The 14,527-nt window shown below is 42.2% G+C and overlaps 1 long non-coding RNA gene across 1 annotated transcript; it reads left to right on the plus strand.

Moving 5' to 3' along the window:
- Nucleotides 1-2,103: 2,103 nt before the first annotated feature.
- LOC143268976 (uncharacterized) lies at nucleotides 2,104-13,649 on the plus strand. Its single transcript, XR_013045231.1, has 3 exons — nucleotides 2,104-2,359; nucleotides 3,063-3,276; nucleotides 13,028-13,649. It is a non-coding gene; the product is annotated as an uncharacterized LOC143268976 (long non-coding RNA).
- Nucleotides 13,650-14,527: the final 878 nt, after the last annotated feature.

A 14,527-nucleotide genomic window follows, 5' to 3' on the forward strand; every position in this document is an offset into this window, starting at 1 on the left:
GACATTAATTCTGGCAAAACCATCTTCCCAGAGGGAAACCACCTATAATCATCAGGCTGCCCTATCTTCCCAGATTTTTTCTGAGGAAAGACCCCACTCTCTAGACACTTTCCAGTTCATTCACACTTGCTTCCTCTCTCTATATCCTTGGAATTGTTTAAAGTCCTTGGTAATGCCAGGACATTACTTCTTGTGAGCTCACGGGAGGACATGAGATAGTATGACTAAGTTCTCTCTGTCCACAGCATCTGATCAAGGCCTGCCTGCAGTGGTCACTCTGAAGAGTTCCTCCGGCTCCTCTCTAAGACAAGATGAGTGTGCTATGGAGAAATATGTAGTTATTTCAGAAGTTTGTGTCAGACGTTCAAATTGTGCTAGTTGTTTAAATCGGGCAGAATAACGACATAGATTTCTAAGAGAGTCACCCACCATCTGATTCCTGAAGCCCACGTGGATATGCTACCCAGTTCTGCAAAGAAGGCATTGCAGAGAGGTCAAGTTAGAGGTCAAGTTGAGTTACAGAGACTGTTTTGGATGATAGATATGGCACTAGTCTAATCACGTGAGCCCTCCAAATGACAGACACTTTCATGCTGAGATCAGAGAGGTAGGTAACAGGGCAACAGCAATGGCTTTGGTGATGGAGAGACCATGAGCGGAAGGATACACATCCTTTAGTGAATGAAAGGTAAGAGAGAAGGTTTTCCTTGCAAGCTTTCAGAATAAATAGGTCCCGGGAAGACCTTCATCCACCCCAGAGAGAACTGTAGGACTTCTCCCTTCCAGGATTGGAATGGAATGCATCGGTGGTGTTTTTAAACCAAGACCCTTGTGGTAGTCAACTCTAGCAGGGACAGGAAGCCAACTCAGCCCCAGAAGCATGAAGAGACGGAGATCTTGGACTTCTGTGTCAGATTAGAGTAGTAATTATCAAATATACACCTCTAAACTGACAGGTACCTCTCAATAGCCTATTCCCCCAACTGTTCGCTTTTTTTGACATAGGATCACAGGTAACCCAGGGTGACTTTGAACCCACCATGGCACCAAGCATGACCTCAAATTCCTAATCCTCTATCCTCCACCTCCCAAGTGCTGGAATTAGAAATGTGTGCCAGCATGCCTGGTACATAAATGCTGCCGACTGAGAAATGGACTGAGGATGGAGAGATACTACTTTCCCAGCTCATCTGCACTGCAGTGCCTTTAACGCCAATGTCCTTTTGGAGTATGGAGTGAACAGTCACACTGTAGAGTTACACATTGTGTTTACTAGGGTCTAAAACCATAAAGCAGTATTGAGGATTTTTGACACCAGTTGGAGTCAGGGAAACGGCTACTCACAGCTCACTCCGGAGGCTACAGGATCTGTCTGCTGACACTGTATGCTTGAGCACACATTGCGTCCCCTGAGACTCATGTCGCCAAGTTCTCCGAATAGCGACAACCCAACTGGGTGCCCTTGCAATATGAAACTCAGCCTCTCCAGATTTGGTCAAGAACTGACAGAGTGAGTGTCAAGGTAGCTGATGGTTTTTCTCTTACTTGTAGACTTTCATATCCTCTCCCAGACACTAACAGAGTGGTTCCCCCACCAGCACCCTTTGAGTAGAATCTAGGAAAACTGGTTTTATAGTCTCTCTTATTACCTAGATTTTTTAATTCTGAAAATTGAGTTAATAAAACTTTAGTGGGTAGTTATTACATGACAGGAACTGGATACTAGTTATGGTACTAGATTCCTTAACTAAGGACCCTATTGTTGTTAATTAGCTGAAGAGACTAGGGGCTCATAAAATTTAAGCAATTTCTCTAAATTCAGGAAGGTGGGAGGAGCCAAAACTCAGAGCAGTCTCACACACTCTTTCCTGTGTTCCTAGGCATGAGAAGTGTTCAAAGACAAGAAGAAGAATAAGACAAAATGCGTAACTGGTGATCCAGTTCTGGACCACAAGTTCATGACCTCACTCCTCCACTTTCTGGGTTTCCACCATTGCTAGCTTCCTTCTCTGGGAGGAGTGAATTGGGAAGTAGGAGACCCCTTCCTCATTTAAGAATGGAGCTCCTGTGCGTGAGTAATCACATGTACTGTGTCATGCAGACTCGTGACGGTCATGGGAATGTCTCCATGGCGCAACCCCCGCTTGTCACAACTGAGCACCCTGTTACTTTGGTTGCTTTGCTGCTCCCTAAAAACCTTTCCTTAAAAGAATGTTTACTATCCTGGCAACATGGAGATCGGCGTCTTTGAAGTACTAGGTTGTCAGCTCTCCAGTGGTTTCTCTCCTCCAACTCTCAACTCCGTTTCCTGTCTGCACACCGGAAAAACTACTTCTGTTTTCTGCTACAGTGGCCGTTGGTGAGTAAGCCCTGACCTTCTCCCTTCACTTTCCCTCTTCCCTGCAGCCTTCTGAACTGTCTGGTCATTTCAAAGAAGGTCTCGGTTTCCCTGATTTGCTGTGGAGATGGCATCATGATATGATTTCCTTGAGAATCTCATCCCAATGCTTAGGTCCCCTTCCAGTGAGTGAAGAACTTTCCACAAACAGTTTACAGTAGGGATGTTTTGTTGCTACAATAATGATGAAAGAATTAATGAAATAATTTTGTGCCAGTTTCATTCAGCTCAAGTTTTCCTTTTGGGCAGCAATAATTCTGTTTTGGCCAACTTTTGTTCATTGTGTAATGACAAGCACCTCTACGATTTTACACATAAGCAGTATATACTACAATGTAATCCATTTCTAGACATATGCTGTGGCGATAGATGGAATACGTAAGAGAAATGATGAGAAAATGGTTTCTCTGTGGGTTAGGGGTTTTGAGGGGGCTTTTTCTATCATGTTCGCAGGATAAGGAAGAATCACAGAGACTTTGTACCTGTAGATGGGACAAAATATAAGAGTAATATCGTGTGAGAAAAGTGGGTCACCTCCTGTGGAGGTTGCCCCATTGCTGGGAATAAAAGAGAAAGCAATCCATCTGGGACCTGGCCTTTGGGGTTTTTGATTTAAGTTTCTAGTTTAAAAAGTAAGAAAAACTGCATCTTGTTCCTGTGTTAGGCACTCACTCCAGGGTTCATCAGCCACAGGCAACTTTCAGCAGGGAGCTGTAAGCAAGAAGAAACCAAGCTTTCTGTGAAGTATTGAACAAAACTGGGATGCTCTAGAGGTGGATGAACACAGAGCACAGTCCAGGGACCAAGCTGCCAAAAAGTAAAAACAAATGAGCAAACCGGACAAAGCAACGGAAAGCTTCATACAGATGCAGCACCAGGTAAATCAACTCCCTGTAATTTGCCTTACTAATGGCTCATTCTATATGGACTAATAAGAAAAGCAGAGATGAAATACTAACTTCAGGCTTCGCAGATGCCAGACTGTGTGCAATCAGACTTCACACACTTCGAGATCACATAGCAAATGTCTAGGAGCAAACTCTTTCCCCAAGGGAAGCTGAGAGACTTCAGTCTATTAGGATGAAAGCAGAATGAATTCTCCATCTTTCTTATAAGGATAACTAATAACTAGTCTGCTCACAACCTGTCTCCAACCTTTTCCATCTGAAGGGCAAATACTCCTTCCTCCCACAGTAGCTTCTGGGGGAACTTCTGACCTCCACTTTTCTTCCTATTCCCTAACCAACTTTTTCTGTTCCTTCTTTGGATCTTAAAATTCAATTGGGATGTTTTAGGTAGGGCACTGGTTGGTTTTTGTCAACTTGACACAGTTCTGACTCAAGTGAGAAGAGGTAACCTCAATTGAGAAAATGCCTCCACAAGACTGGACCATAGATAGACCTATGGGGTATTGCCTTGACTAAAGATTGATGCAGGAGGGTCCAGAACACTGAGAGCTGTGAACCTCTGGGCAGGGAGTCCTGGGTGTATAAGGAAGTAGGATTAGCAAGCCATGTGGAGCAAGCTAGTAAACAGCATTCCTCCAAAGCCTCTGCTTTGGATTTTGCCTCCAGGTTCCTGCCTTGAGTTCCTACCCTATTTCCCTTCAGGACTGACTTTGACACAGAAGGGTAAGATGAAATGAACCCTTTACTTTCCATGTTGCTTCTCATCATGTTTTATCACAGCAATAGAAACCCTAACTAAAACAGGTGCTTAAGATTTTCCCCAAAATTTCAATGTTACGATTTTTCTCTCATTTCCAAAGTTACCAAACACATAATAATTTCCTCAGACTATTGCATAGGAAATCTAAAGCTATGTGCTATCTTTTCCTCTCCATAACTAACTGATCAAAAACAGTCAAAAACATAGGCAGTGATCTCTATAAACTCAATGATAGACTTAAGCTTCTGCCAGATCAATTATTAAGAACAACAGAAAATCCAGATAAAATACTTAAAAACAGCCACCCTCTCTCTATTCAGAGACATTGGAGAATGACTCCAAAAGGGGCTAAATTCCAGGCTAGAAGATGGGAGGAAGAAAAGTCAATCGTGAAGAGCTGGCCCGATAGTCTGCACTTACTACGGTTCAACTTCATCATGATACAAAAGCAATCTACATTCAGTGGCAGATACACTTTGAATTCAGCATTTTTACCTTTTCCTAAGCTAGTGATGCATGCTAGGATGCTCTTCTGAGACCAGGCAGCATCAATCCCCCAGTCAGCCCTACATGATCACTCCAAAGTATGGAAGTGCTATGCTAGCACACATGGTGAGTGAGCCACCATGGTCCGTGCGTCTGGGATTTGACACAGCTGAAGGCTGATGAGTTTAATCTGGTGGTGCTCCATAGCAAATAAGTCAAGAAGTATCTGCACTCATTTTCTTCTACATCAACTTGGCCAGGTTTTAGCAGCCAGGTAATATGGTCCCACTTGTTCTGGAAGGTCTTATGGGTTGTGTCAACCATAAATGAATAGCCTGTGAATGAAGTATATGAACCTCTCTAGTGTCATTGGGCCCTATCCTGTTGGTGGAAGCCTTAAGGAGACAAAGACTGACTTCGCTGAGCAAAAGGAATTTCTGTTCCCTGGCAGTTCTCAGTATGTCAAGAGAAAGGTCTGTAAAATCAGATTCCTACCACATACTCAGCTACTCTGGCACAGTCTCTCAATGACACAGCCTGCTGGGGGACCTTGTTCATTGTGTCTAACCATCATCTTTGGAGCTGCTGATGCTACCTAAATGTTCCCCATCTCATCATCAGCTAGAGCATCCAGTTTCTGCTAAAGTCACTCTCAGATGACTGGAGAGAAACACTAATTCTAAAAACACCACCTTCCTAGAGGGAGGCTGGTACTGCACCTTGAAGTAGCCCCACCCAGTGATGTGTCTAGTTCCCATGTCCTAATCGCTCTTAGTCTAATCATAGCATCATTGATCAAACTATGTGTATATGTGTGCGGCTAGATGACATACAGATAGACAGACAAACAGAAAGACAGGCAGATAGGTAAGTAATATATTATAAATAATATCTGCTAATGCTGCTGAAGATAAACAGATTAATAGATTGATGATAGGTAATAGATGATGACGGTGGTGATTATGAAGATGAAGATAAAAGATAGAGTAATAGACAGACATATAGACAGATACATAATAGATGATCATGGTGATGAGGAGGAGGGATAGATTGATAGATTTATGTGAGATAAATGATAGATGATGTAGAGATAGGTAGGTAGACAGACAGACAGATAGACAATAGATAGAGGTGTACATATGCATGTGTACATGCATGTTCACAACTGTGTGCATGACTACTTAGGGGAAGATAGAGAAGAAAATAGTGGATCTATATATTTCAGACCTTCTTCTTGTATGAGGATGCCTTTAAGGAGCTTTAGAGAAGCAAAAAAGGCAAACCTCAGAGCCACCATGTTCCCCAAAGTCGCACAACAGTTGAGCTTCCTAATAATCAGTTTGACACTGGGATTATTGTAGTATGCATGGTTTAAAACCCCTCTTGTGTGAAAAGCAATAAAGAGGGAGGGATCAAGAAACAGCTTAGTTAAAGGCTCCTCGTAAACCACAGAGATGTCAAGATTGCCCTATTTAGCTAGAGAAGGAACAGGAACTGAAATTGCTTCTATCCCCCAAGCATGCATTTTTTTATTCATGTCACAGCACAGAGCAAGGGGTAAAAAAAAATAAAACTTGGTGTTTGGTTGTACTGTTAACACTTAGAATATACCTCGCTGGCAGGCTAGGATTCACACAGCCCAGAAGACTATGGAAGCACTGTTGTTCCATGACATATCCCAAGAAATCCCAGGAAAATCAAAGACTAAGAAGAGGGTTGCAATAGAGGACCACAGGAAATTCTCTCTAGATTCATTTGCTAGTTCACAGACTGTGGTTTTTCACAGAATAATGAGGCGGCATGAATCCTGAATGGCCTTTTAAACAAATTCCCACCAGAGGCATCAGGATGGAGACACACCTCCTACACTAGCAGAATTCAGACCTTCTTGCATATTTGATCTCGGCTAAGTGTTCGTAGAGTTGGAGCCATGCTCGTGAGAAAAATGTGAAATGCATCTAATCAAGAAAATTGTAGGCCCACCGAGACGGCTAAGTCAGTAAAGTGCCTGCCTTGTAAGTGTCAGGACCTGAGTTTGATCTCTAGCACTCATGTAAAAAGCCAAGTGTGGTAGACCCTGCTTGCACTCCCAATGCTGGGGGTGGAGGTAGGAGGAACCCTGAGACTCAATGACCAGACAGCCTGATCAGTGAACTCCAAGCCAATGAGAAGATAATATCTAAAACAAACAAACAAAAACCAAAAACCAAAAAAACCAAAGTAGATGGTACCTGAGAAATGACACTTGAGGTTGACAGTTTTGGCCTCTACATGCACATATACATGCACCTGCACACACACACACACACACACACACACACACACACACACACGCGCGCGCGCGCATGCACTTTATAATTTTGCTCTATGTTTGCTGTAGTGCTGTGTGGCAGGCTTTCATGAAGGCTGCCAACCAGCTCCTAAGTAAAGACACAGAGACTTATTATTACTTGTGAATGTTTGGCCTTATCTTATGCTTGCCCCACATATGTCCCACCTGCTCCTATAACTTAATTTAACCTGTTTCTCTTCATCGACATTTTGCCTTGGGGCTTTTCACCTTTCTTTCATTCTATATGTCCTATTTTGTTTCTGGCTGGCTGGCTGGCCCTGAGCATCTTTCTCTCTTTCTCCCACATTCTCTTCTCTGGAGCCTAGATTCCTCCTCTTCACTTTTCTCTCTGCCTGCCTGCCCCGCCTATTCCCTCCTCTACCTAGCTATTGGCCATTCAGCTTTTTATTAGACCAATCAGGTGCCTTAGGCAGGCAAGATATAACAGCAATACATCTTTGCATAAATAAATATTCCACAACAGTGCTGTACTAGTTCTCTGTCTATTGCTATGATAAAATACCAAAGGGAGAGGAAAAGGTTTATTTGAATTACATTGCTGTGACCAAATACCTAACAAAGAGCAAATAGGCAAGGGAGGATTCATTTTGATTCATCCACCATGAGGAGAAGGCATGGTGGGTGGCAACAGTTGTTAACATTCTTAGCCTTTGGAGCATGCGCTTATCTGTGTGGATCAGGATACAGAGTCAAGACAGAAGGAAAAGATGGACTATAAACCTTAAGGCCCATCCCCAGGCTTCATCCAACTAGGATCCACCCCCTAAAGGTTCCCCAGCCTCCCCAAACAGCACCAACATCTGGTGACCAAATGTACAAACACATACATGAACCCGAGAAAGACACTTTACATCCAAGAGCTAACACTATTCCATTTAGTTAGCAGTGGTTGTTGAAAGTGTGCTCAGTGGGCTCTGTGTGTGTGTGTGTGTGTGTGTGTGTGTGTGTGTGTGTGTGTGTGTGTTATGCAGGGTGAAACAATGGCAAAATAATAATTCCTGGACCAGCAAAATGTACCATCAAGTTAAGACACTTGCCACCAAGCCTGAATACCTGAGTTTGATCCCTGGGACCCACATATGGAAGGAGAGTACTCCCACAAACTGTCCACTGACCTGTACATGTATCACACACACACACACACACAAAAAAAAAAAAAAAAAACTTGTCCTCTGATCTCCACCTATGTGCTGTGGCACATGTACACTCATACAGATAAAACAGATAGATAATGATAGATAGATAGATAGATAGATAGATAGATAGATAGATAGATAGATAGAGATAGATAGATAGACAGAGATTGATAGATTGATGATGTTATAACAACTTTAAAAAGTAACTCCAGGGGTCTGAAATCCGACATCTGGACCTAGCTTCATCTCTAGATTGTGTGGGATGAACAGCAAGTATTTTATTTTTTCTCCATCTTGAAGGCAGCATGGGCACCCATGAAATGAATGGCTGTGACATCACTGTCACCAGAACTTAGAATACAACAACTGTAGCATGGGGAAAACTACTAGAAAAGAGTCAGAGAAACCTACAGGAAAATTTTTTAACAAGCACTATGTTCAATGGTTTGAGAAGTAAATTAAAGAATCATTGTATTATTCATTCGTGAAAGTATCGCGGCAGTTAACTGCAGGAAGAAACACAGTTTTGAACACTCGGATCAGCCGTTGCATGTGTGAGAATTCAGTGTACCCATTTGTGAAACACGTGGAGCCTTTGTTCTCCGCATGCTGCGTTTGTGCTCTGGGTTCTCGCTTCTCATCAAAATCACCCAGAAGGCCCAGCTCTTGGAGAACAGGCATGATTCTGCATCTAACAACTTGGCTTCAGATTTGGATCCCCAGGAATTGAATTCCCGAGGGGAGGTCTCATCCAAACGAAGCCCCCACAGGCGAAGCTTGCAGAGAGGCAACTTAGCCAGCTTCAGCAAGCTTTCCGAGCCCCGGCACCAATGCCCAGAAATACAGGGAAACATGAAGGGATGTCAATGAGCCAAATGTGTTTCACAGATACATCCACACTGGGAACGTGCCAGGGAGTGTCTGAAAGTGCCCATGACAGCCCAGGCTGCTCCATCGCAGACCCCAGGAAGCCCCCATCGCTGGAAATCTAAAACTGGCCAGAGAGGAGGCTTACATCTCCCCAGTTACCCCCACACTGTTCATAGAGGGAACCCCACGGCGTGCCCTCATTCGGAAGGTCTCTTCCTTTTGTGGGTATTGCAGGATCTACAGGCAGGGAGCTTCCTGGGATGAACAGAAGGACCGGGTCTGTGCGTGTTCACACATCTCATTTCATTCACTCACACTTCAAAAGGCTTCAGCTTATGTTAAAATTTTAGCTCTGATTCTCCAGCCGAGTTTTGAAGCTGGCGACAGTGCATCCGAGTTCAGGTATAATACAGAGGCCCCTGCCTGCCTCCTACTTCCACCCCTAGCTGGCAAGGATGCCACTCACACTCTCCCTCCTCTGAACACAGATCTGCCACTTTTCATGCTTTCCTCGGCAAATGATGGATGGTGGCTGAGCTAAATCTGGAGACGGGGTTACAGACACATTGTTCCTGTTAAACGCTCTGTTTCTTGGGGGATGCTTCACATCCACTTCCTGGTTTCCTTTTCCCTCAAAATTAAGGACCTGTGAGGGGAGTCCAGAGAGGAAAGAGCGGGACCACATATTCACAACCGGGCTTCAGGTCCAGGTGCCTCTGTTTACCTGCTTTTTTTCTCTTTGCATGAAATAAGTCACCTGTCACTTTTGTGATCTGAGATAAACAGTCTCCTCGAAGACACCTGTTGTTTGGTGGTCAACTATGGCATGTTCTGAAGACCTCTGACTAAAATTCTTTTCACTTAGAAATTTTTTACTTTTGAGAATTTCATACACGTATACAATGGAATACGATCATATTTACTCCCCATTTACCCCCCTGCAAGTCCCCTCTTATATTCCCAACCCCCACGCCACCTCCAACAAGCTGACCATGGGGTTTTCTGACAAATCACAAATATTGACCAAAGTTGAACACTCGGGCTTTAGAGATGAATACAGCCAGGTCATTCTTCTCTCTTCCTGCCTCTGGGGAGCTGTGACCACAGACCAACTGTTTACAGTTGGGGAGCCTCTGTTTCCCACTCAAGGTGGCCCATTGCATCCAGAGCTCTTACTAATAGAGGGAACCATGGATTGATGATGCAACATAGTGGTAGAATGCTTGCTTTGTATGCACAAGTCGGGGGAGGGGGTGGGGGGGGCGCGTGGCATAGGAAACCAGGACACAAAGAGAAGGAGGGAGAGAAGGAGGAAGCAAGAGATCCTACATTCAGGACAGTCCTTGGAGAACACCCAAATCATTTGGAATTTGTTCTGTTATTTCCTCATGATTAGATTCAGTTTTTAAGACAGAGGGAAGGATACTACAGAGTCAATCCATGCTCATGGTATCGGGGCACAGAATGTCACTTGGTCCCTTCACAGAGAAGGCCAAGTTTGACAATTTATGCTAATTTTTTACCAGGTCTTTCCTTTTGAAGGGAACATCTTCCTTTATTGTTAATAAAAATTATCCAGTGGCATCAGGTTTGAAATATGAAATTCAGCCCCTCAAAATCATTCAAGTAGTGGCTTTCTACTCTATTAATGAGTCATTTATTTATTTAGTATTTATTTGCTGTTGCTTGCAATTTTATTTTAAAAGCTGATTATCATTACCAACATTACCTGCCTTTCTCTCTCTCTCTCTCTCTCTCTCTCTCTCTCTCTCTCTCTCTCTCTCTCTCTCTCACACACACACACACACACACACACACACACGTCACTTCATAGTGATACATATTTTTAAACAATATGATATCACTATTGGATTTTTATTACTGTTCAAAAGGCCACAAACATGTTTGGCCTTTGAAAAAGATCTTCATGAAATTTCAGCTGGCTTTGTTGCTAATGGTTGCCTTAACATAAATATCTAACTCGATCATATTCTAGTTTAGATAATATATTATGCTGCTTTACAAATAGCTTGAGAACTTTATAGCAATCTGTTCCATCTCTCCCACGCCCTAGATGTTGGAGTTATTGTTGTTATATGATGTATTTCTATATGCATTATCAGCACCAGAATGGCTATTTTTTCCTTTGGACCAGTCAATGGCTTTTAAACTGATTAAAAGTGAGAGGAATTTAATTTGCCTGCATATTTTCCAGTTTCAATAATCTTTCACAAAGATCCAAATGTGTATTTGGTATTTTCTGCTTCTACTTAAAGACTTTCACTGGACTTTTTTTCTAGTGCAGGTCTGCTGACAGTGAATTCTCTTGAGTTTTCCTTGTCAAAAATTTTTGATCTGCTTTCATACTTGAAAGGCATTTTTGTTGGGTAGAGGATTTTAGGCAGATCAATTTTTTCTCATCACTTGACAGTGTCCGTTCCTCGACTTTGGCTTGCACAGCCCTGGCCAGAAGCCTGTTGCCATCGAGACAACTGTTTCTCTATCAGTTATGCATGGGTTTGTGTTTAATTGAAACGTATGTTTTTTGTTTTTTTTTTTCTTAAGCACTGGCTGTAACAATAGGATGTGTTATGGTGTGGCTTGCATAGGCTATTCCAAATCTGTCACATTAAGCTTCTTCCATCTGTGGGTTTATGGTTTTTTTTGTTTGTTTGTTTGTTTGGCTGGCTAGCTGATTGGTCCCTTCTCTCTTTTTGAAAACATGGGCACATATATCTAGAGAAATACATACATATGTATTTCATCTTTTTAAAACTATAAACATAATGGACAAGCATCACATAAACTATCTTCTAGACATCCAATTATTTCTATCAAATAGGTAAGTTTGGCATTGCATATAGGGAAAATAAGAGCTACAGGACATCTTGGCGATGTAGTTCTGTACCCATTGTCCTTTGATACCTCCTTACACATTTTCCTTTCCAACTATCAACTAGTACTTCATTTTCTTTCAATAAAATTAACTCCTCCTAAAATGTCCTATACACAATTTGAAAACAACTAATGCTCTCCAAAGCACACTTTTAGAAGACATACTTTTATACTCCTTACAAATCAAGGATTGTTTTCCTATGTCACTGGTTGCATTTTGAAAACCTCACTTCTCTCCAAGAGTGACCTTCCAGAACTTTCGAACTTAACAGTAGCTTGTTTAATTTGAGAAGGCCCAGGAATGCAATTGCCCCAGTTTATATTCAACATCCTATTCCCTCTAAATATTTCTCTAAAGGTCTAGAATAGTTTGAATTCTGCATTTGCCTTGCAAGTCAGCTTCCACGGGCGTCAACCTGAAATCCTTAGATGAATAACATGACTTGAGTATAAAACAATTAAAAAGTGTTCACTAAACAACTGACGTTGAAGACATGTTGATAGATAGCATTGTGGAAAGAGTGATTGACCTTGAAATTCAACAAACTGCCTTAGAGGGTTTTGTTGGAGTGTATTACTAATTGGAAGGTTTCATCTAGGAACAGAATGGCTAGCTATGCAACTGAGCAAACCAGAGTTCTCACCTTACAGGACTTCCCTGTACTTAAGCAGACAGACACAGTCACGGATACTGTTACACCAACATTTCCTGTGTGTCTCGTGATAATACCTTTAAATAAAGATCACGAAATTTGATTGACAGGGGCATCAGTTCCAATCGGGGAACTCCATTCATTTCAGAGGCAGACAAGGATTTTGACAGCAATGAGTGACAATTGGTTTGGACCTGAGCCAAAGAGTCTTCTTGGAGACGTTAACCAAGATGAGTGCTGTGGGAGGAGATGGGACAGGAAGAGTTCAAGGGTCAAATACATAGAACTCAAAGGACTTCGCAAAATATAATCAATGGTACCAACATTCCACTCTAAAAAATAAATAAAAGAAGAAACAAAAGTGAAGGTTTTTTACATCGGAAATGGGGAGAAAACACAGTAAGCATCTGATGGATTTGTCCTGCTTCCTTCACAGGGTTGTCATAAGTATCAAAGAAAGTGAATGTGAAAACTTTGTTTACTGCATTGTGTTTTTGTGATTTCTGTGAACGGAAAAAAAAAGTGATAATAATGTGGTTTCTAAAGATTTCTTTTTTCTTCATGAAAGCCCAGGAGAGAAATGAATTTTACAGCATGAAATAGTCTGACTGCACATCACAACACTAACTGGAGCTGCTGCTACTCAGTACATTGGATTGTACATGGATTATTGTTTCCTGATCAAAAGGAAAATTGTTGGAACCCGGACAGCTCATTTGTCCAGAAATGCAAGTGGATTATTGAAATCTGTGCTTCCAGGGGTCTCTGCTCCCCTCCTCTGGCTCAGTAAGTCATGGGAAGACAAGTGTGACACCAAGTCCAGTTATATTGCCAGCTTCAACCTTTGTGGTACTGCACGGAGCATGTATCTTCAGAGGGAGGAAGTCCAACACAAATTCCCAAACTAATATACACCATCACCAACATCTGTAAAGCATTGTGATTGATATCACAACTAGGTACTCATGGCAACCTTTGCCAGTCAGCCACAGGTCTTACTGATAGAGCTCAGTGACTATGTTTCTTTTTCTTTTTCCTTTTCTTTTTTCTTGGTTTTTCAAGACAGTGTTTCTCTCTGTAGCTTTGGCGCCTTTCCTGGATCTCGCTCTGTAGACCAGGCTGGCCTTGAACTCACAGAGATCTGCCTGGCTCTGCCTTCCGAGTGCTGGGATTAAAGGCGTGCACCACCACCGCCCGGTTGACTGTGTTTCTTATAAGCGGGGGAGCTAATATTACTTAATTTTTAAATAAATGCATATTGTATATCTAGAACCTGTTAGGAATTTTCTATCTGGTTTAATTTCCACATCAAATCACCCTTTGAGTTAATTATGGGATGTAAATTTCATTTTACTGATGAGAAAACTGAAGCAGAAAGTTATTCAATAACTCATCCAAATTAAGAGGCTACTATCTGGTAATGTCAGGACTTTCACTCTGGAAGTGTGCCTTCAGAATTCACGCTCTTAACCATGAGAGTTTATCGCCTCCCAGGAATGCGTTTCAAGGGTTAAGACTAGGGAGGACTTAAAACAGATTTGAATCCAAGGGACAAAGAGAGATAAAGATATTATAGTGGCCTCCTGGGTCCGAAGGAAAAAGAGAGAAGAAACAGTCTAAGTCCTGTTGTTGACTTCGACACTTGCTGCTCACCAGCACGGTGAGGGTAAGGCACCTACGTACCCTCAACTCATCTCTCTTTATCTATCACATGAGGGTGCAAACTATAAGCACAACAAGGGGGTGGTAAAGAGCTTTATATAAAAAAGAAAGAAAGAAAACATAGGAAGAATCTTGGAGTAGCGATTGGCATTTAGTAAGATTACTATTACTAAGAACTCTCTTCTTAGACAGTCATGCACAGAACTTCTGTGGAAAATGCTAGCTGTTTCTCTTGAGTTCTGAATGAATTAATACCTTGGATGCTGGGGCAATTCCCAATGCTCTCTTCGTCAAGGACAGAGGGGTGTCCTATTGTTCTTTAACTTTTTAGAATTATAACTGCTTAGAGTAGATACCTTCCCAGGGGAAGGACACTTCTTTAAGTGTGAAGGATGTTACTTTAATA

The sequence above is a fragment of the Peromyscus maniculatus genome, chromosome 16 (assembly GCF_049852395.1).
Source record: "Peromyscus maniculatus bairdii isolate BWxNUB_F1_BW_parent chromosome 16, HU_Pman_BW_mat_3.1, whole genome shotgun sequence".
NCBI classification, from domain to species: Eukaryota; Metazoa; Chordata; class Mammalia; order Rodentia; family Cricetidae; genus Peromyscus; species Peromyscus maniculatus.